Source organism: Trichechus manatus, unplaced genomic scaffold, assembly GCF_000243295.1.
Source record: "Trichechus manatus latirostris isolate Lorelei unplaced genomic scaffold, TriManLat1.0 scaffold00138, whole genome shotgun sequence".
NCBI classification, from domain to species: domain Eukaryota; kingdom Metazoa; phylum Chordata; class Mammalia; order Sirenia; family Trichechidae; genus Trichechus; species Trichechus manatus.
Window position 1 is genome coordinate 6,428,836 of NW_004444074.1, and position 23,974 is coordinate 6,452,809.

Consider the following 23,974-nt stretch of genomic DNA (forward strand, 5'->3'; position numbering starts at 1 on the left):
AATTTCAGGGCCAGGGAGGAGAAAAAAAGACTGGCAAAGCCTAGAAAAGACTTGAGAGATTTTCTATATCCAATCCATCATTTAACAGATGAGAAGAAAACTAAGGCCCGGAGAGGGTGGAAGACTCTTCTGAAGTCATACGGTGACTGTGTCAAGACTAGGACTAGGTGTGTGCTTAGGGCTTCCAGTCCATTCTTTCATAACTCAACCAAGAGTGAGACACGGAACTGACATGTTTGTTCATAATTTTAGCTTTTCTGCCCAAAATGACAAAGTATGGGACTAGAGAAGCCTTTTCTCAAGGTTCCTTGTTACAGTCTCTGTTGAACAAATTTAGAAAGTAAGGGCTCCTGTCCTGGAGGTGGGTTTGCTCACACACAAGAATACACACACACAAGAACACACACATCCCAACTCTGATCTCCTTTATTGCTGGGCCCTGGTGGCGCAATGGTTAAGAGCTAGGATGCTTACCAAATGTCAGCAGTTGGAATCCACCAGCCGCTCCTTGGAAACCCTATGGAGCCGTTCTACTCTGTCCAATAGTGTTGCTATGAGTTAGAATCAACTCGACGGGAATGGGCTTGGGCCTTTTTCGTTTGCTGAGACTAAGGAGTTTGACTCACCTCTCTCCAAGAGAAGGCCACCTGAGGGCAAGGACCATCCTCTTCCCTCCAGCAGCCAGTTGCATACTTGTTTTCAGTCATCTTTCTGCATCTGAACTTTATATCTCCCCCTTTAGAGGGTGGCGCAAATGGTTTGCTGTCAGCTACTAACCTAAACGTTGGTGGTTCGAACCCTCTCAGCAGTACAGTGGAAGAAAGGCCTGGTGATCTACTTCCATAAACTTTACAGCCATGAAAATCCTATGGAGCTCAGTTCTACTCTGTAACACAGGTTTGCCATGAGTTTGAATTGACTTGATGGCAATGGTTTTTTTCTTTTTTTTTTTTTTTTTCAGTTTCCCTAACTCCTTCAGATTAGGCGTCTTCCTCAAATGAGGAGAAGGTCTCCCTCACCAGCCCAATAATTCCCTAGAGGGGTAGCCACAATAGCATGTCGGGCTGGGTACTCCTCCCCATCTGGAGCCATGCCTTCCTCATTAGGTTTGGATTCCCCATAGGACAAGGACCACATCTCTCCCAGCAGGCAGGGAGAGGTACCTGTAGGCACGAGAGGCAAACGCCCTGTGTCTTCTTGTTATTCCTCAATAGTTGCATGATAGCGTGAGCTTAGAGGAAGGGAGTAATTATAAGAAAATTATACTCAGGCAAGAGTTCTTTCAGGAACCAGACACCTTCCTAAGAGGGTGAAGAAAGTGCAGCACCCAGGAGCTGGAAATCTCTCTCGGTACATTTTTTACAAGTTCACATCCTCCTCCCAGCTCCAGAAACATCTCATCATTCAGTGTATCCAGTGGCAGGAAAGTGTCCGGGAACTTTGGTGCTAAGCTGCTAATTGGGGTCTATGACTGGGAGGGAAGGGGCAAGGAAAGAGGAGTTACTGTGCCACGGAGACATTGTTCAGGGTTTTCTTGCCTGCTGGGGTCCTGAGGCTGGGCTGTGTCTCTATGTCCACCCTGGCGCCGTAGCTAGAACCAAGAGCCAAAGGACTCAAAGTGTCTGAAGGTGGTAGTGATGAGGTCCTGAGAGGCCAAAAGGCTCCACTCTAGTTTACTGATAACAAAGGTCAGGCTAAATGCTCTGATGTCACCAAAGCCATCTGGGGCTCTCAACTTGAGATGGATGCCGCCAAACTCTCACCTCTGAAGTATAGAAAGGCAGCGCTAAGCAGGATGCTGGAAAATCATTTAGTCTAATATTCTCATTTTACAGATGGGTAGATTGAGGCCCAGAGAGATCCACATGACAATTTAGCATCGAGGTCCATTTCTCAAACTCAGAATTCCCAACACTTGGTCAGGAGAGAGGCACCATAGTACAGTGGAGAAGGCTCTGGAGTCAGACAGGGTTGGTGTTTGAATCCTGGCCCTCTCACCTGAAAAGCTCTGTGTTCTTGGGCAAGTCACTTAACCTCTCTGAGCCTGGTGGTGATGGGTTACTGTGAAGCTTTCATGAGATAGCGTATGTGGAAGTGCTTCATACAGAGCAGATGATCAAAGAAGTAATTTCTCTTTTCCCAGTCTGTATTTCCTCTGTCCAGCAATCTACCCCAGCTTCCTCTTGACCCTGACCAGCTCCTTGTTTCTCCCCCCAGCCTGTAGTTTGTCGGCCCTCACTTTTCCTGTCACTATTATATGCCTGACTCCCTGTCCCCAGAGCAAGTCAGGGGAGGCAGGATTGATGACAAGTGTTCTGGAGTCCCTTCTGAGCCCTCTACCTCTCTGGCTCCATCCTTTTTTGTCTTTGCACCTGGCTCCAAGGGGTAGCAAAAATTCTTATGCAACCAAGAGGAGGTAGGGAGCAGAGCGCAGGTGGGAAGAAACAGCTAAGGTTGGTGTGCTAGTCTCTTTGTTCCAGGAAAATGAGTGTAATTTCCAGTCCTTTCCATGGGAAGCTGGGTACAAGGAGCGTGGCTGCAGCCAAGGTGTTGCCGTGGTGAGTAATGGCTCTAGCAATGGCTCTGCCCTCGGCTTGTACCTCATGGCCCAAAGATGAACTTAGGGCCAATGAGTTGTGGGGGGGGGTGGAGCAACAGTTTAACTCAGCCCTGGCTCCCACCCCAGCCCATCATCACCCTGCTTTATTTCTCTTCCCCAGGGAGCCCTCCAAACCTGGTCTCAGGAGGAGCTGCTGGGCTCGTTTGAGTCACTGCGCAAGGGGGAGACAGAGGCTCAGAGAGGGGAAGGGCCTCCGCTGAAGCCACACAGGTGCTCAGAACCCAGCACAGAACCTGAGCCACAGGCGTTTGCTCTCTGCTACAGAGGCTGTGGGGCTTTCTGACCCTCCCCAGAGCCCTCCCCCAGCCCATGCACTTATCTACAAAGGAAAGAATTAAGGCCTAGACAGACCTGGGTTTGAATGTCATCTTACCATGTGGCCTTAGGAAAATTACCTTCCCCCAGTTTTCCCATCTATAAGGGCGATAATGGTAACATTTACGGGACCATTAGAGGATGGAATAGGTCAATGCATTTAAAGTGGTATACACAGGGTCTGGAAACCCTGGTGGCGTAGTGGTTAGGAGCTACGACTGCTAACCAGAAGGCTGGCAGTTTGAAGCCACCAGGTGCTCCTTGGAAACTCTATGAGGCAGTTCTACTCTGTCCTATAGGGTCACTATGAATCTGAAACGACTCGACGGCAATGGGTTTGGTTTGTTTTTTTTACACAGGGTCTGGAACACAGTAGGTGTTTAATATGCATCAGTTCCCCTCTCATGCTCGTTCACAGACCCTGTCAATTTTTCTACTCCCCATTTTGTTTTCAAAAGCTCCCAGAGGGTGCAAGAATATCTCTGGAGAGCCCACACTGTTTGTCTTCTGCCTCCTATTGAATGGCCTCTGAAGGAAGTTAAAGCCCAGAGACGTAGATCGTGTTCCCCAGAGGGACCAGAGGCCCCCCCAGGCCTGGGTTCCCACAACAAGGTAAGAGAAGCACCTGCTGGATCATGCCCTAGCCTGACCCTGAGCATCATTAGATCAGGGGCAGAGACAGGGTAAACCCAAAACCCACAGCCATCAAGTTGATTCCGACTCATAGTGACCCTGTAGGACAGAGTAAAACTGTCCCATAAGGTTTCCAAGGCTGTAATCTTTATGGAAGCAGACTGCCACATCTTTCTCCCGCCGAGCGGCTGGTGGGTTCCAGCTGCCGACCTTTCCGTTAGCAGCTGAGTACTTAACCACTATGCCACCAGGGCTCCTTAGGGACAGGGTAGAATACGCTAAATGTCTGTATCTGTCTCTGTCCCTGACCACCAGGCTTTGGAGGGGTTACCAAGCTCAACAGTCTGTAAGTGTGGCCTGCATGGGCCATTTGCAGTAAAGAAGGACTTGGGCAAGAAGAGCACAGAGGAGTAGTCCCCTGAGCAACATGGAGGAAGCTCCTGCCCATCACACAGACAGGGCCTCTTGAAGACCCTCTTCCTGACCACATTCACATGGACAGGCGCACGTCCGCCCCTGCTTGGAGGTACTCATCGGCACTGGCTGCAGGTAAGTAGGGTGATGTAAGCAGGCATGCCTCCTTACTCCCATCCAGCGCTTCCCAGCCTATCTTGCTTCTCATTTAGGTCTTAGTCTCACCCAAGGAGGGGCACCTCGAGTCCCCCAACACCTGGCTGCAGCCCAGCTTTCTGCCTGGGCACGTTTCCCCAAGCAACAGGCTGCAGCCTGTGCACTTGCTCCAAGGGTGCAGGGGCCCACGGGAAACACCCAGGGAAGCAGCCAGGGTTTGTCTGCGGGATCCTGCTCCTGGTCTTTTGGCCTCCTGACTGCCCGGGCCTCTAAGTGCAGGGGGACTTTTAGCCATGGGTGGGGCCTTCCTTGCAGGGAGGCAGGGGCCTGGCTGGGTGATATTCCAAGCCTCTTTGCAGATGGCAGATCTGAGGGGCAGAGAAGTAAGGTGGCCTACCAATGTCACACAGGCTGGGGTGGCAGTCGTACAGCCCAAAGCTCTGTCTTCTTTCCACTGAAGGGCAGTGTGCACGCACTGGGCACATGTTGTACTCGTACACGCTCCTGCTGGCATGTGGGTGCACACAGGCTGGCATTAATTGAGAGCTTACTGCTGCCAGACCCTATTCTAAGTGGTTTTCATGTCCTAAGTCAGACTAAACCCTTTCAACACCTGTAGGAGGTAGGTACTCATTATCCCCATCTTTTCAGGTAAGGAAATGAAGGCATAGAGAAGTTAAATAACTTGCCCAAAAACACATAATTAGAGCCCAAATGTGAATCTTGAGGAGTCTGGCTTCAGAGCCTGACCTTTTAAGTGCTCTGCTATCTCTGCTCCACTGCCTCTCTGGGCATGCTAGCAGGCGTACACACGTTCACTCGCACACACCTGGCTTAGGTGATCTGGGAGCTCACCCTTGGATATAGCAATGATGCCAGCTACAGAGACAGGAAGCTGCCTCAGGCCCTACAGTAGACCCTGAAGAAAAAGCAGAAATACCTCACCCTACCATCTCCCTCTCTCTGCCTTTCTCAGCCCCCCACCCCCCCAACACATGAGGAATCAAAAAACCACCCACCCATCCCGTTCCTTGCCCCAGTCCCATCTCCGTAAGCCCCCTTCTCCTTGGCTCTCCAGGGATCTCCATTTGCCTTGCAAAGATGTCCTGGTGGTGGGGAGGCAAGACGAGAATGAAATATATGTAACATCTTATTAGTAAAGGACATCTGAGCCTCTAATTAAAATTTGCCTAATGACCCAACTTCTCTGTCATTTTCGATCTTAGAGACATTAATTTCAGGTGACAGGTACTTAGGCAAAGGGAAAATTAAGTTTTCCTTTAAAAAATTAAAGGGGAAAAAAGAATGGCCTGCTCCTCTCTTATTTATTTTTTAATTTTTATTTCTTTTTCAAATTCCCTCCGGCTCTTTCCCAACAAGACTTAATGTTGGAGAAAAATTCGGGGAGGGGAGGGAGATGGGAAGGAAAGCAGCCATGGTGGTGGATGGCCTGGTGGTACCCACTTCCCCCAGGGAAGGCAGGAAGTAGATACCCTGGGCTACGGCCATGTGGCTCCCTTGCTTAGGATCCCCGAGTACTTAGCACAAAGCTGCCCAGCTGGCAGTTGCTGCTGGGATTCCAGGGAACCTGTTTTCATCCAGGCTGTTTGACTTGGCGGAGCCAATGCTATTTGTTTCTCCATGGAGCAGATGGTGGGCACCTCTCTCCCAACACCAGGCTGCAGCCCAGCTTTCCGCCTGGGCACATTTCCCTGAGCAACAGGCTACAGCCTGCGCGCTTGCTCCGTGGGTGCAGGGACTGGGTGGCAAGTGCCAGGGATGCAGCCAGGGTCTGTCTCCTGGGCCTCTGGCCTCCTGACCCCCTGGGGCTCTGAGGGCAGTACAGGGGAGGACTTCAAGCCAAGGGTGGGGGCTGTGGTTGGGGGGACCATGGGCCTGGGCTGGATGATGCTCCAGGCTCAGATTCTGCACAGACTCATGGGGAATGGGTCTAAGACATGTAGAAAAACTGTTCTTAGTAGTCCCCTCCTTTTTTTATCCAAGTGACTCCTCGTCAGACTCCCTGTCACTGTCTGCTCTCTTCTCCTTCCCAGAGGCCCGTATCCCACCCTACACCGCATTTCCATCCTCCCACCCCTACGAGCTCTCAGGGCTCACCCACTCCAGCTCCCAAGTCCTTTCTGCTGCTCTGTCCGCATTCTTCAGGATGTTAGCTCTGAAACAGGGGCTCCCAGCAGAAGGGAGAGTGGGGAGCGAGAGGCAGAGGAGATGGGGGAGAGATAAGGAAGAGGGATCCTCCTTTCCAGAGACCTGGAGTCCTGTTATTAACGTCTCTCTCTATCTGCCTCTCTCTCTCAATCTTTATCACACACACACTCTCTCTCCATTTCCCCCTCCAGCGATAGTACTGATGTCGGGAAATCTGTCAGGTTTTGCTTCCTGGGGAGCTGAGGGAGGCTTTTCTAGCAATTAGGCCAAGGCCTCTGATCCGAGGGGTCTCTAAACACCTGGCAAGCAATGACTGGGTCCACCTGGCCCTGTGAGGAGAGCAGGAGTGGGGAAAGGCGGTAGTTAAAGTCTGTCTCCCTCTCCTGGCCAGGGGGCTGAGGCCAAGCCACAGGAAGGGGCTGCTGCAGGAGAGCAGCCTCCAAAGTCCTTCACCCACCCTGTCACCCTGCCAAGGGCCACAGGCTCAACTCGGCCTCTGACGGGTCAGGCCCTAAACTCTAAACTGAAGTTCCCCCATGGCACAAGGCCACGAAGGGAAGCTAGTGGCTGTGAACAGGAGGAAGAAGGTGTGTGTGCAGGGCAGGGTAAAGAAAATGGGATTTGGGGTCAAAAAGACTCAGGGCTGAGCTCCAGCACTCCTCCCTACATGATCTTGTGCTTGTCGTTTTCACTGTCCGGGCCTCACTGGCCTCCTAAGTAAAATGGGGATGATGATAGCAATACCCAGCAGAGGCCCCCTGGGGGACCAGGAACTAGCAGACAGAAACTCCATTTGCAAAGTGACAAAGGGCTCCTCCCCCACATCTGCCGTGGCCCCCACCCCTCCCCACCCCACCCCTCTATCCTCTGGCCAGGGAGAGCAGCAATTCCGTTAATGCAAGGAAGAAAAAAAAAGTGCAGAGGTTTAAAAGATGCCTGTTCATCTTGCTTTGCATACATTTGCATATTGAGTTCAAGAGGCTCGTCCTAATTCTGAGAATGGAAAATAAAATAAATTAACGAATGCGAGATTAACAAATGCACTCCTGTAGCAATTGTCTCCCTGGCTGTTCTGGGCCTGACACCCAAGAGACAAAGAATGTTCTCAAGGCAATCAACTTTTAATCATCTCTGGGCAGGAGCCCCAGACAAAGGACCCTGCCCCTCCCACCCACACCCAGGGGCCAGCACTGCGGGTGCCTGGAGGCAAGGAGGCTTGGCGGTGGCAGGGTCCGACCGTGGGACAGTGATGACCCTCAGTGTGGTCCTTTGTGAACTTGCAGGAGGCAGGAGGTGGTGGACAAGAAGATGGGCTCTGGGACCCACCACTGGGTCTGAATCTGGCTCTGCCACATCTAGCTCTGTGACCTTGGGCAAGTCTCCGAGCCTGTCTGTTCTTCAGTACTCTTGGAGTAAAATGAGAACAATAGTAACACCTGCCCCACAGGATTGTTGTGGGGATGAAGTGGGTTAACGTGTGTGTGAAGCACTCAGAGCTGCTGCGTCCTGCACACAGTAAACGCTTGCTGAGTGTGGACTTTTCATCGTCATCATCATTTTGTGGTAGAAAATGCATACAAGACCCAGCACCAGAGATCTAGGTTTCTGGTCTCATTCCGCCCCCTCCCCCCCATTTACTCACTCCGCCCCAAGTCCGCTGGCCCCTAGGGCCTTTGTACCCCGAAGGGGCTGGCCCAGGCACCCTCTAGCAATGACACAACAGTATCAGGTGGAGTCAGATCTCAGCTTGCCCCAAGGCTGCCTGACAGCCAACTTTGAAGCTGATTGTCATATGCAAAACACATGTAAATCACATGCAAATTGCCCTCTCCTTGCATTACTGAGCTCTGACACAGGAAGGGCCCTTTAGGACATCCCCGTGCAATCCCAGAAGTCCAGACACAGGGCCGATATACCCCTCAGCACCCCTCACGCAGCTTTCCCTGGGGACCTGAGAAGAGCTCATCTTCCTGTTTCCACACTCCTCTCCTCCCCCACCCAGCACCTTGGCCTCTCACCTTCTGCCTTGACTGATCTGAGAACCCCTCACTCTTGGTGAATTGGGCATCTGCCTCATGCTGACCTCTTCACTCGTTTTCTCATATATCTCCGTCACTGTTGTGAGGGCAGGATCAGGAACCCCATTTTACAGATAGGAAGACTGAGGCTCAGATCGTGAAGCAAGTTGCAAGAAAACACCCTGCCAGGAAGGTGAACCGGGATCCAGGAGACCCATTATGCAGGGCTCCCTTCTTGCAGGGTGTAGGGTGAGGAACAGAGAGGACTGTGCCAGCCCCTTTCCTGCCTAGCACGCCTGAGGTGGAAGGCTTCCCTGCTCAGGACGCTGTCCCTGTTCATCCAGGCTGCCACAAGATTTCTAGATGCGCATCGATTCATCAACGCTTCTGAAAGAGAGCTGCCACTTCGTGCCACTGCCTTTCACTTGATCCCTGACCAGCACAAGCACTGGGGATCCAGCAGGCTGCCGAGTTCCCTCCCACTTCCCTCCATGAGGCAGAGCACTGGGTCCAGGGTCAGAGGTCAGAAGTGAAGAGTCAAGTGCTCCCAGTTCCCAGCAGGAATTCTTCTTTCCCTTACCAAATTCTGGAGGAGCCCTGCCCTGGGATGGGGAGAGTTAGTAGGGAAAACAGGGAAAGTCTCAACTTCCAGCCCAGCTTCCAGGCTTCAGGCTCCCTGGCCAGCTGCAGCGTGCTTATCCAGGAGTTGGTTGCCCAGCTTCCACCCCTCCCTCCTACCTTCCCAGGCCCCTGCTCAGCCCAAGGCCCATTACGTTGATTAAGAGGTGCATTCCAGAAAGAAGGAACCATATTTCAGCCCCTAGAGAACGCTTCACCCTATCTACCTCCACTCCCACCCTCTCTCTGATGTTCCCCTCCTCTGCTCCTCAAGCACCTCCCCTGCCTGCCCTGGCCCTGTCCCTCACCCTCTGCTCCCCTGGATTCTAGGGTGGAGACACACTGGCCAGACTCACTTAGGACTGCAGGACTGGTGAGCCAAGATGGGCCAGGCTGACAGTGGAGACATGTGGCCTGAGAGGAACACAGGAACCATTCTGCATCGATCATGTAATTTAATCCTCTCAAGGGTCCTTCCAGGAAATTACCACCCCCATTTTTTAGAGATGAGGAAATGAAAACTCAGAGAGGCTAAGTAACTTGCCCAAGGTCATCTAGCTAAAAGACAAAACCTCGGCTGTTCTGAAGCCAAGCCCTGGGCTTCCCACACTCTCCCGCAATGCCTCCTGCAACACTCCACCAGGTCTAGCTCCTCCCACTCCCCTCCTTGATGGCCACCCAGGCCAGTTGCCCTCCAGTTGATTCTGGCTCATGGCGACCTCATGTGTATCAGAGTAGAACTGTGCTCCATAGGGTTTTCAGTGGCTGATTTTTTGGAAGTAGGTCACCAAGACTTTCTTCCAAGGCACCTCTGGGTGGACTCCAACCTCCAATCTCCAGCTAAGTGCATTAACTGTTTGTACCACCCAGGGACTCCACCCAGCCCAGTAGTGCCTGAATATATCAGCTCAGAAATGAACTGCATCAGAGCCACCTGGCAAGCTGGTTAAACAGAGATTCCTGAGCCCGCTCCCAGAGGTTCTGGTCTGGAGTGGGGCCCAGTGATCCATATTTTAACAACCTCCTTTGGAGGTTCAGATGTATAGATAGGCTTGGAGACTGCTATATTAACCCAAATCCCTACTTTTACAGATGGGAAGACTGAGGCCCACAGAGGGCTTGTGAGACTACACAGCAAAAGCCCAAACTAGGATCTAAATCCCAGCTCACTCTCCACCTAGAGATCCAAGAGCAGAGGGCAGCTAGACCCAGGGCTCCTCTGGCACCCCACCCCACCGCCACCATCCATCCCAACCAAATGAGCAAACGTGGAGAGCGAGGGCAGGACATTTTGCAAGAAAGAAGTGGCCTGATGACTCCATTGATTTTTAGTTAAAGTTTACTGCTTTTCAGGGACACAAAAAGGAGCTACATTCTATTACATGTAAGATGCATTATGATCCCAGAAATACTAAAATGTTAGAAAGGAAAATCGTGTGGGTCTTTGAATGGAGGAAATCTGGTAGTAATAATGACACTAATAGATGCGCATCCCCACATATGGAGGGACCTTGTCCATTGACAAGAAGCCCTGGTTGCCCACTGGTTAAAGCCATCAACTGCTAACCAAAAGGTCGGCAGTTCAAAACCACCAGCAGCTCTGTGGGAGAAAGATGTGGCAGCCTGCTTACGTAGAGATTTACAGCCTTGGAAACGCTATGGGGTAGCTATGAGTTGGAATTGACTCAACGGCAGTGGGTTTGATTTTGGGTTGTCCATTAACAAAGCACCTCTGGTGTGGCAGGTATTACTGATATACCCATTTCAATGGTGAGAAAACTGAGGCTTAGGGAGGCATTTGATCCCCCAGCGTTTCCCAGCAAAACACAGGTTTGCGTCTATCTATCTGTCTGTCTGCCTCTGTCTCGTGGACTCACGGACCTCTCACTCCTTAAAGTTCTCCCTCAGGCTTCCAGGAGCAGACATCTCGGCCAGGAGGGTGGAGTCAGGGGGAGGCTCCCTGTACCCTTTGGGGGACTAACAGCATTAGCTCCAGCTGTATAATACCAATGGCCTCATAATTTATATCGTGGTTTTCATTACTTCCCTTCTCCAAAGGCTTGTTCAATAAATTACCATTTTATGAATTCCAAAGTGCTTTGTGGTACACAGAGCTCCACCTGGCTCTGCCAGTAGCAGGGGAAGGATAATGGGGGCTGGGAAGAGAGTAGGGGGCTCTCCCATGTTCCCATATGTCACTGACTGGGCAGCTTGCCTCTGTGGGGTGGGGGGAGGCCAAGGCTTTGGAGTGCGCCAGGCCTGGGAGCAAGTCTCAGTTTCTCCCCCATGTCCTGGCTTTGCGCTCTTGCGTTTTATCTTCCACATCTGTAAACGTGGGAGGGATCCAAGCACCCTGTGGAACTGTTGTGAGAAGTCAGTGAGATAATGGGAATACAATACCTGGCACACTGTAGTTGTAAGGAGTGTTATTTTCCTTCCTGCTTGTAAAGGATCGCCCTGCTCTGTTCAGATAGTCGCCCCCATCTCCAGGGAGTCCACCAGGGTTGACCTCACTTCTGGCTTCCTCTTCTGTTCTTACTCCCCTCTTCAGAATGTAAGATATATCAATACTTACTAATATGAGAAGATCTCCAGGAGATATATATATATATATATATATATATATAAACATATATATATATATATAATGAAATTTAAACACCTGATGTAAACCGATTTGCAGAGTATAACTCCAATGTAATAAAACGTTTGTTTTTACATATATGAATATACAGAAGGATATGGATTTATCTGTAAAAGCATAGAAAAAAATCAGTAAGTAGATTTTAGTTTTTAACCTCCGCAGGATAGGAATGAATGGGAAAGGGGGGAGAGAGAATTTTAATTTATTTCTGAGTAATTTTTATGTAGTGGGATGGGGGTGATGTTTACCTTGGAATATTTTTAAATATATCTTTTGAATTAGAAAAAAGGAAAACATGACCCCTCCCCCAAAGAACATGAAATCCCCTTTCCATCCCCACTCCAGAGAAGATGCAGCCAGAGGTCAGAGGCCATTCTGGGCACCAAGCATGGATTCTTTGCAGCCAGGGGTGAACCATGCTCAGGGTCCTGTTCCCTCTCTCCTACTCCCCTCCATTCTCTGCTCCCTGACTCCCTCCACCGCCAGAGGCCTGACCCCATCCCCCATGCACGTGCCTAGCAGGTTTGCATGTCAGAGGGCCTATATGGGCACCCCTGGGTCCCTCTCAGAGGGAGACTGAGGGCCAATTAGGAAGTGGAGCTGGTCCGTTCACCATTGTGAAGATGCACCTGTACCCACTGCAGTCACCATGGCAACACAGCTGCACCAGGGGGCACAGCCCAGGAAACAGGTTGCCTGGAAACGGGCTGAAGATGGACAGGGCCTGACCAGAGGAAGCCTGCTCCCCTCTTTCTGAGGAGGAGGCAAAGACAGGGAAGCCAGGTAAGCAGAAGTGGGGAGTGGGGAGGTCTCAGCACTTACCACATAAAGTGACACGGCAGATGGGTGACTCTCGGGGTCTTTGCGGGTCTAGCAGAAGTCTGGCCAGAGAAGGGTAGACTCAGAGGCAGGTTAAGAATTTGGGCTCTTGTAAAATCACAGTGGTAGTAGCATCAGTAGTGCCAGAACCTGCCTAACTTCAGGGAGGATAACGCAAATTAAGATCAGCCCAAGGCTGAACCCTACGAGGTAGAGGTCAGACATACCTCCACTATCCAACCATTTTACCAATTCTGACACCAGCCATCCCTCCTACAGCACTCTCTACTTCTCATCTGGGTTTGGTAATCCATTGCAATGGCCACACAGAACTCACGAACTGTACTTACAGTTAAGTGGTTTATTAAGCAACGGGGTACAACTAAGGATCAGGATCAACAGGCTACAATTCAGGATTAGGAAGCATGTAGGCAAGGTCTCCCTTCTTCAGTGCAGGCCAGCTCTCTCAACCATGCAGGTCTCTCTCTCTCAAGATAGGGCTCCTCTCAGGCCCCCTCACGACAGGCTCCTCTTGGTCCTGCTGTCTGTTGCCTTGGGCTCTGCACACTGGGCCTCTTCCAGGCCTATTACTGTCTTCAGCATTACAGCCCTTGACCAAGTTACAGCTCTTTTAGGAGGTTGCTTGTTTCCTGTCTCTCACTGTCTCTCTCTCTTTTCTTTTCCTCTTCTGCTTCTTTCTGTCTGAAAAACCTCTGTGGGGTTAGCTGTATATATACACAAACTCCTAGTCGATTTCAAGGCATGACCCCTCCCACCAGGGGCCACAGACACTTCATTTGCATAGTAGGCTACAGACACTTCATTTGCATAGCCTATTGACCAATTCCTGCAAGGTGCATACCAATCACAGGGCAGGCTGCAACCCAGGACCAGACTAAAAGTATCAAACCACAAGTTGTTTACAGCTTCCCCAAGAACTGTCAATCAACCTGGACAAAAGTAACAAACCCTCTGGGGTAGAAAACTAGGGCAAAGGAAACTCCTCGGGCTTTAGGGGGAAAAATCTCAAAGTTTTTCCAAAGAACCAAGGCAAAAGGCGACATAAAGGAACACACTTCACCAGACCTTTGGAGCCAGATAACCCTGATTTGTGAATAAACCCTGTCATGAGTGTTGTAATCGCTCTGTGCCTCAGTTTCCCCATCTATATAAAACTGGGATAATAAAAATACCTAAGTATGTGCAACAATGGGCTCAAACATAACACTGGTTGTGAGGATGGCCCAGGACCTGGCGGTGTTTCGTTCTGTTGTACATAGGGTCACTATGAGTCGGAACTGACTCCACAGCACCTAACAACATCGTGGTTATTGTGAGGAATAAATATAATTCTACTTATCAAGTGTAAACTTTCCATGTATTTGGCCATTGTTATTAAAATGCCTGGCACGTAGTAAACACTCAATAAGTGTGAGTTATTACTATAAGTTATTATTATTAACTTCCTCTTATTGTCACAGGAATCCCTGGTGGCGTAGTGGTTAAGAGTTTGGCTGCTAACTATAAGGTCGGCAGTTCAAATCCACCAGGCACTCCTTGGCAACCCCATGGGGCAGTTCCATTCTGTCCTATAGGGTCGCTATGAGTTGGAATTGACTTGACGGCACTGGGTTTGGTTTTTTGGTTTTTATTGTCACAGATTCCAGAGAGCCTGCACCCTCGATTTACCCATCAACAATTATTTATCAAGCATCTACACTGTGCTGGGCTTTGTTCGAGGCCTTGTGGGTACAGAGATTTTAAAAATTCTATTTCTTCTTTATGGAACTCCCAGTCTAGAGGGGTTGGTAAAGTCTGTAGATACAAGATAGCAACCCTGTGATCTGAGCTGCGATGGAAGGAGGAGCAGATGGGAGAAGTGGGCGGAGGAGGCTGTCCTGGGGCAGTAACAGCTGAGTTCAAGTTCTAATAGGAATTGGCCAGGGAGAGAAAGGCATTCCAGACAGGGAACAGCATATGCAATGGCACAAAGATGAGCATGAAACATCAAGCTGTGTCTGCGGAATGGAGTGTAGCATGGTGCAGCTGGAGTGGGGAGTGAGAGAGGGGAGGTAGAGAGAGCAAGGCTGGACCTGTGGGCAAGGGGCAGATGTGAATGGCCTTGAATGTCTTCCTGAGGACAGAGAGAGCCCTGGAGTGTCTCAAGCAGGGGAGGGGAGGAAGATGACTGGGGAGGGTGAGGGTTGAGATGAGGAGAGAAGGAGGGGAGTTCAGGATGAGGGTAGAGGCCATGGGGCAAGATTGGAAGGGACCGAGGAAGCCTTCCTGTACCCTTCCCACCAGATGGTCCATTGCTCATGGCAACACTGACCCATCTCCCCAACCTTCATCCTGGGAGGTGGTGGGGGGAGGGGGAGATGTGGATGGGACTGTGATTTGAAGAAATATTCAACCTTGTGACTAAAGAGTTTCCTGGGTGGCGCAAACAGTTTACGCTTGATTACTAATCTAAAGGTTGGCAGTTTGAACCCACCCAGTGGCTCTGTGAAAGAAAAACCTCATGATCTACTTCCATAAAGATTACCACCAGGAAGACCCTATGGAGCAATTCTACTGTCTGTCACATGGGGTCACCATGAGTTGGGATCGACTCGACAGCAATGGGTTTAGTGACTAAAGCAACACTTTTGTCAGTTCTTCATAAGTCTCCCAGTAGCTTTAAAAGCCATTCATTCCCAGAGGGGACCTCCCAGATAGTCCAAGCAAATATAATGTCCCCAGAGTAAAAGCTATGACTCCCGAGAGAATGCCGGGACTCATTCCAATGCAGTGATCCCCGACTATTTGTTTCCAGAAGACTCGGGCGCACGGCTGCACAGTCACACTTGGATTCAGTGTCAAAAGTTCAGATATGGAGGAGGACCTAGAAGTCCTGCCATCTAGCTCTTGGGGACCCTGCAATTCCTCTATCAGGGAGCTGCTGCAGTTTCCCCAGCGCCTTTCTTTGGAGGCCAGGAGAGACCTCAGTCCTAGATAGCGCTGGAGCTGCTGTGAGCAGGAAAAGGTAGTGGCAAAGGGTTCTGCAGGCAGGAGCATCCTCCTCCCCTACTTTTGCAGGAGAGAAAACAGAGGATCAGAGAGGAGTGACTTGCTCAAGGGCACAGAATAAGCAAGTGGCAGTGATGGCACCTGGGCCAGTCTGCCTGCCAATGTCTTCCGCTCGCCTTCTACAGAATCTCGGCTCTACCCCAGGTGCCTGGAGAGCCAGATCTGCTCCTGTTCTTTCTTTTTTTGTTTTAACCTGACCTTCAGCTCCAATTGGCTTGAGGGAATAAAGTAAGGGTTTCATGGCAAGGAGGAAGGGTTGAAACTGGGTACTAGGAGCAAGGCCTGGCCTTCTCTGGTTCCCCACAGGCCCCGGGAGTTTACCCAGTTTCAGCTGGGCTCAAAAAAGAGGGGATTGGGAACCAAGCCCTAGAACGGATCATCACTCAACAGAGAGGTTAAGAAAAGATAAGGACTTGGGATTGGTTACACAGGCTCACCCAGCTCATATACCCTGGGCCTATGAGCACCCTCCCAAGTTCCCCTATAGTCTTCCCCACCCCACACCTGCAGCCCTGGAGAGAGTCAGGGAGAGGGAGGGGGAGGGAAGGAAGGGCTTCTCCCACTAGACTCTGAGGTTCTAAAGGATAGGAATTAGATCTTACTCATTGTTGGGTCTCAGCATCAAACACAACAACTGCATTTTTTTTAAGTTCAGTAAATATATCTCAATGGAAGGAAGAACCAAGTATTTATTAAGTACCTACTATGAACCAGGCTCTCTGCTACGAGAATTCACATATTTTGCCTCATTTACTCTGCCTCATTTAATCCACCACCATCTGTCAGTCTGTCACATGACAGTGGCTTGCATGTTGCTATGACACTGGTATTTCAAATATCAGCAGAGTCACCCATGATGGACAGGTTTCAGCAGAGCTTCCAGACTACAACGGGCTAGGAAGAAAGGTCTGGTGATCTACTTCTGAAAATTAGCCAATGAATACCCTATGAATCACAACAGAATATTATCCAATATGGAGCTATGTCATGGATTGAATTGTGTCCCCCAAAAATACCTGTTAACCCGGCTAGGTCATGATTCCCAGTATTGTATGATTGGCTACCGTTTTATCATCTGATGTGATTTCCCTATGTGTTGTAAACTCTATCACTGTAATGTAATAAGATGCATTAGCAGCAGTTGTGTTGATGAGGTCTACAAGATTAGGTGGTGTCTTAAGCCAATTTCTTTTGAGATATAAATGGAGAAGCAGGCAGAGAGACATGGGAACCTCATACCTCATACCTGCGCTTAGATGCTCCCAGACCAAGGAAGGACTGATGCATCACAAAGACCTTCCTTCCGACGGAGAGAGAAAGCCTTCTCCTGGAGGTGATGCCCTGAATTTAGAATTGTAGCCTACTAGATTGTGAGAGAATAAATTTCTCTTTGTTAAAGCCATCCACTTGTGGTATTTCTGTTATAGCAGCACTAGATGACTCAGACAAGCTAGAAGATGAGCCCCTCCCTGGGCTGGAAGGCACTCAAAATACACAGTGGCCTCCACAATGGACTTAAGCATACCAATGATCATGAAGATGGCACAGGACCAGGCAACATTTTGTTCTGTTGCACCTAGGGTCGCCGTGAGTTGGAGCCGACTCTACTGCAACTAACAAGAACAATCTGCATTACCATGTGCTCTGAGAACTGTGGTTGCCCCCACCGTGCAGATGAGGACTCTGAAGGTCAGACAGGTTAAGCGCATCTCTCAAGGCCACACAGCTTGCAAGTGGCAGAGTCAGGATTCATACCCAGGGCAGCCTGAGTTCATTCCTCCTCACTTTGCCCCCTCAAATGTGGGAGAAGAGTAGGGAGAGGGAGGGGGAGCAGGACTGGGGAGAAGACAAAGCTCTGGCAGCCAGACCCTCATAGAGCAGCCCCTAAGTCTGGAATTTTCCTTTCTCAGTTCTGCATCTGCAGCCCCAGTTTTCCTATCAGCCTGGTTCCTGGCTCATTCACATGGAGAGTGCCGTGTTCGTGAATAAATGTTTACACAAGGAAATGGAAATTCCCAAAAAGACTACATCAAACCTGACCTTTGGGACTTGCTTCTAAAGGGCACTGTGTCTGGTGTGCTGTCTGGGGCACCACATTATAGAGGCAGAGTGGGAAGGTGAGGGTCCTGGGAGGATGGGGACATATGACCCTAAGTAGCCACCTTATCTTCCTGCCAATCCAAGATCAGGGTTCAGGCCCCTAAGAGAGGACAGCCAGAAAGAGAAGGAGGAATTAATATCTACTGGGAAACAAGCAGGTACCAAGTCTTGCGTGTGTGTTTTCACACCCAGGGCTTCATTTAACCCTCAAATAGCCCTGTAAGGAAGGCACTTGTCCTCCCATTTTATGGAGTGTTAACTGAGCCCCGGAGAGGAGAAAGGATTTGTCCAAGGCCACACAGCTTGGAAGTAGCAGAATGAGGATTCAAACCCAGATCTCTCTGGCTCAAAGCTTGTGTTCTTTCTTCTGCATCACATTGCCTGTGGGAAAGCCTTGGGCTAAATGTCCCTCATCTGATTTGCCAACAGCCCGAGTGACCATGCCTCTGCTCACAGGGGGCCAGTGGGGAGGGGTCATAGCCACCTGGCACTTACCCAGCAGATTGGACCATGGGAGTGGCCACCAGCAGCACTCAAACTCCAACACTCTCTGCCTTCCTCCTTCCTGACAGGAAGTCTGAGTCATGGGGCCAAGTGTTTCTGTATCCTGTCACCTCAAGGATCCCACAGACCCCAGGAAATGCTTGAAGAACCTAGACAATTTATGTCTGGACAACTATTAAGAACGTTCTTGGCCAACCCTCCCCACATTTGGCAGATGGAGAAACTAAGGTACAGAGAGGGGTAGGAACATAGCCAAGCCCATTAGCTTCGGCTAAGACAAAGGCCTTTCTTTACCTGCTACCCTCCCCTGTGGGAGCTCCTTCCTCCCCACAGCCCTGGCCCTTGAGCCAGTACCAGCTTGTGGTGTTGGGTAAGGAGGAAACCACTGAATTTAAATTTCCTTGGTGCAGAGAGTATTTAGTTCTCAGGGTTTGAATGAGAGTTAAATGCACACATATGCAAAGTATGTAGCTCCAGGGACATAGTAGGGTTTATCATCATAAGAGGAGCCCCGGTGGCACAACAGTTAAGTGCTTGTCCGCCAACTGAAAGGTTGGTGGTTCGAACCTACCCAGTGGCTCCTCGGGAGTAAAGACCTGGTGATCTGCTCCTGCCATGAAAATTAAAAAAAAAAAAGAAAAAAAAAAAACCAAACCCACTGCCATCGAGTCGATTTGGACTCATAGCGACCCTATAGAACAGAGTAGAACTGCCCCGTAGGATTTCCAAGGTGGATTCAAACTGCCAACCTTTTTGTTTGGTTAGCAGCTGAGCTCTTAACCGCTGTGCCATAAAGATTACAGCCTAGAAAACCCTATGGGGCAGTTCCATTCTGTCACATGGGGTCCCTATGAGTTGAAATCTACTCGAAGGCACCTAACATCAACAGTCATCATGGCAAAGGGCTTAGCGTGTGCCAGGCGTTTCACACATGTAGACCTCTTCTGTTAAATCCTGGTCTGCTAAATGACAGATAGGAATGATTATCATTGTCATGTTGCCGATGGGGAAACTGAGGCTCCAAGACGTGGCCCAGTCACACAGCCAGTGAGAGGGACAGCCAGGATTCAAAATCCCTGTGTCAGTGACCCCAGTGCCCACACCCCTATCCATTCTAGCTCCTTCCTCCTCCTTCCCCAGCTCGGCCGGCATTGGTGAGGACCAAGACCACACCCTTTCACCCAGCCAGGTGCCTCAGAAAGCCTGGGAACAGGCTGAGCTGGGAGCAGTGGTGGAGCGGGCTGGGAGATGGAGCTGTCACCTTGCCATCTGCGTGGGCTTGAAGCCTGCTTCAAGTTTCCGCTCGCATTCAGGGATGGTGATTGAAGGCACCGGAGGGGAAGCGCGCTGTCTTCCGGGATTATGATGATTATTTGCTGGATAATGATTCTATGTTTATTCTTAAGCAGGGGGCTGTGCCAAGTGCTCCCCTCCTACAGTGACCTCGGCTCTTAAATAGGCCTGCTTTCCATGGCTGCCCTTCCCAGCCACAGGAAACCTTGGTTTAGGGCCGGTGGTTCATGGGATGGAGTTGAAGGTCAAGAGCTCCACCTTCCTGACCCACAGCTGGAAATCTCAGGCTGCCCTTGGTTCATGAGCTACCTGGAGAGCCCGTGGCCTCCTCTAAGACTCTCCTGTTCTTCTGTCAGTTGTCAGAGGCAGGAAGTTCTTTCTCAAGTCCAGCCTGTAACGGGAAGAGCATAGTAGGCTAAGAGTCAAGAGACCCGAGTTCCAGTCTTTTTTTTTTTTCCAAAATGTATAATTTATTATTATTATTTTGTCACTTTTTTTGTTTCGTATTGTTTATTTTTGTTTAAGTGAAAGTTTACAATTCAAGTTAGTCTCTCATACAAAAATTTGTACATACATTGTTATGTGACCCTAATTGCTCTCCCTATGCTGTGACAGCACACTCCTCCTTTCCACCCCTGATTTCCTGTGTCCATTCAACCAGCTCCTAACCCTCTCTGCCTTCTCAACTCATCTCCGGACAGAAGCCGCCCGTTTAGTCTCATGTATCTACTTGAGCTAAGAAGCATACTCTTCACGAGGATCATTTTATGTCCCACAGTCCAGTCCAATCCCTGTCTGAAGAGTTAGCCTCAGAAATTGTTTTATTCTGGGCTGATAGAGAATCCAGGGGCCCTGCTTTCTGGGGTTCCTCCAGTGTCAGTCAGACCATTAAGTCTGGTCTTCTTACTAGAATTTGAGTTCTGCACCCCACCTTTCTCCTGCTCCATCCGGGACTGTCTGTTGTGTTCCCTGTCAGGGCAGTCATTGGTGGTAGCTGGGCACCATCTAGTTCTTCTGGTCTCAGGCTGATGAAGTCTCTGGTTTATGTGGCCCTTTCTGTCTCTTGGGCTACTACTTTCCCTGTGTCTTTGGTGTTCTTCCTTTTCCCTTACTCCAGGTGATTGGAACCAATTGATGCATCTTAGATGGCTGCTTACAAGCTTTTAATACACCAGACGCCACTCACCAAAGTAGGATGCAGAACATTTTCTTAATAAGCTTTGTTATGCCAACTGACATAGATGTCCCTTGAAAGCATGGTCCCCAGACCCCACACCCGAGTTCCAGTCTTGACTCTACAACCACCATGCTGTGCAGCCTCGGGGGAGTCACTGCCCACCACTGGGACAAAGGGGAGGCTCTGTCAACTTATAGTTCAAATCCAAGACATCCTTCAATCATTCTCGTTCTGTTGTTCTGACCTACAAGAGCCAGGTAGCCCTTTCTTTTGCTTGCCTTGTCCACTTCAGTCTTTATAAGACAATAAATAAGGGGAATAATTCCATCCACTCTGCTGTCTGCTCTTGGTGTCGAGGCCCCTTGCTGTTCCTGCTTGTAACACTTGTGTACTATAGTAAAGAATGCCCCCAATCCCCCCTATATAGACTTCTGCCTCCTCCATCCCAATGGGGGCCCCCAGGGCCATGGTTGTGTCTCCAACCAAACATAAGGGCCCCATTTCCCAAGGCAATGCTACTTCTCCTCTGTTCTCAGATCTCCCAGAATCTCTTTATCACTAGGTTCAGATTCCACCTCTCCACAAGACCCCAGAGCACCAGGCTGGGTTGGAGCCTCTGATCCCACCCCCCATGGAGATGTTTGCTCTGCCCAGTGGGCCGGGCACAGGAAGAGTGAGGAAGGGGCAAATAAAGATGCCACCAAATCCTGCTGAGGTCCTGAAAGCCTTCCAGCCCTCAGAAAAGCCGGCTGAATCCCAGTGTCCTCAGGCGGGTCTAGGGGAGCAGGGAGGGGGTATGTGGTTGCTCCCTCCCGTCAAGCCACTAGTCATTCCAATCAGAGGAATGCAACCTGCTCTTGCTCAGCTCCCCACCTGCTGCCTTCCCGAAGTCAGTGCTAAAAGCAGGACTTCTCCCTCCAGAGGCTCAGTGGATTACAGAAGGGGATGGGGATTGGGCTAGGGGTGGGGGCGGAGGCAATGGGCCTGGAAAGAAGGTGTTTTCCTGGATCTTCAGTAAAATTTCTATAAAGAGGCATTTAGGGGCACTGATCTGTCCCAACAGGAGGTTCCACAACCTGTGCTGAATCTGCACAGCAAGACTGCTGTTATCATGTAGATCGTTTCAGATTAATAAAAACAGCTAAGCTTTCTAAAGGCGCTTTTATCCACACTTTACGTGAGTTTGAGAGATCATCAATTGCCGGTATGAAGAGTAAGAACACCAAGGAATGACTTTAGAGGCAGTGGGGAGGTAGGGAGGTTGACGACATTCCATGGAAGCTAAAACCACTCCAGAAGGTCTAGAAAGGAGGATGGACATCTCCTTCCCTTGCTTCTTAGAAGGATGAGTTGGTGAGTCAGATTCTGAAACAGACCAGGGTTTCTCCCAGCCTCTTCTGCCAAAGACAAGTTTCTGAAAGCTTCCATGTCCCGAAAGAGTGTAGGTGGGCTGAACGAATGCAAACGTGCAGCCCGCACCTCCAAGCCACTGGGGAGCCAAGTCTCCAAAGACTAAGGTGTCTGAGGGTGTGCCAGCCTGTTTACTATTTGGCAGAAAGACAAGTCTCCCTGCCTTCAAAGAAAAGAAGCTTAAAAAGGCTTGGGCATCAAGACGCAGACATCAAAAGGCTCCTGCCCACTGCCAGCCAGATGCGTTCAGTGCAAATGAAGCTGAAATGTGCAGATTCAATTTCCCCTGAAATGTACCTGTTAGCCCGGAAGGGAAAGATCAGAGAGTAGAGGGCTCTTCTTGGCCTACTGCATCTGTCCTCCCTGCCAGCACCCAATCCCACAGCTCCCCCACCCTACTGAAATCTCTTCAGCTTTGGGTTGGCTGCTCCTTCTCTGGGTGTTTTAGAAAGGGAAGAGGAAGCTCCTCTGGAGAGGTGTTGGGGCTGAAGGCAAAGGGATGAACTGAATCATAAAGATTCAGCAATGGAAAGTGAATTGAGGGTACTTTGCTCCTTTCCTTGGGGCAGTGGGGTATCTATCTAAGGATTCACAAGGAGGACACAGCCCCGTCCCATCCTGAGGTCACCCTCGTCTGGTGGGAGGGACCCACTTCCTGCCCAAGGAGTCCTCAGTGTGATGGGGAAGACACAGCCCAGCTGGGGAGGGAGGGGGCCCCTGGTCTGATGGATGGGGCAGAGACAGCTCACGCTGCCCCAGAGCCCCCAGCCTCATGCAGGAGACAAGGCCCTACCTCAGGTGAGCACTTAGTCTGATGGGGGAGAGATAGATGTGCCTTAAATCCCCCAGTCAGCTTTTCCAGCATCTAATAAACAGTCAGAGCTCCCCCGGCCCTTCAGAGCCCCTGTATGAGCCTCTACCAGATCTGCCATAAGCAAGGACAGCTGCCAGGCGTCTGGGCTCCAGATGCTCCCCTCATCTGCTTCCTGCCCATGCCCAGGGATCGCAGATCTCTCCTTGAACCACACTTAGAGCTGGGCCAGCCTGGGCTGCCCTGGCCACATCCACCATTATTCCCCTCCATCAGCGTGCCTGTCCCTATGTTCTGGGAAGGCTGGCTTCTGGAGGCAACAATATTGGTGCAACCTCAGCCTGGCAGCAGTACTCGAAAATCAGCAACAAAATCAGTGAGCAGTTATGGAGTGCTTACCATGCACCAGGCATATGCGATGTGCTGGGGAAGAAACAGCCAGGAAGACACAGTCCTGGCCCTGGAGCGTGCCCTGTTCCAAATGCACAGCGTCGAACAATCTGATTCCTGCTGTAATTAAAGATACCTGTGTGAGTCCCGGAGTGGTGCAAATGGTTAACATGCTTGGTTGCTAATTGAAATGTTGGAAGATTGGAGGTTCTAGTCCACTTAGACGTGCCGCCAAAGAAAGGCCTGGCAATCTACTTCTGAAAAACCAGCCACTGAAAACCCTATGGAGCACAGTTCTATCCGGACACACTTGAGTCAGAGTCCATTAGGTGGCAAGTGATTTGGTTTTGTAAGAGTCCTATGGGAATGATTAATTCTATCCGGGGTGGGTTGGGGCCAAGAGGCTTCCCAGAGGAGGGGACTTTTGACCCAAGCCTTGAAAAATGAGCAGAAATTTTCCAGGTGGAGAGAAATGAGCATTCCAGCAGGGAGCTGTCTTGGTTATCTAGTGCTGCTATAACAGAAATACCACAAGTGGACGGCTTTAACAAAGAGAAATTTATTCTCTTGCACTCTAGGAGGCTAGAAGTTTAAAATTTAGGGTGCCAGCTCCAGGGGAAGTCTTTCTCTCTCTGTCGGCTCTGGCGGAAGGTCCTTGTCATCAATCTTCCCCTGGTCGAGGAGCTTCTCAGTGCAGGGACCCTGGGTCCAAAGGACAGGAGCTCCTGTCTTTGCTTTCTTGGTGGTATGAGGTCCCCATGTGTCTCTGCTCGCTTCTCTCTTTTATATCTCAAAAGAAATTGGGTTAAGACAC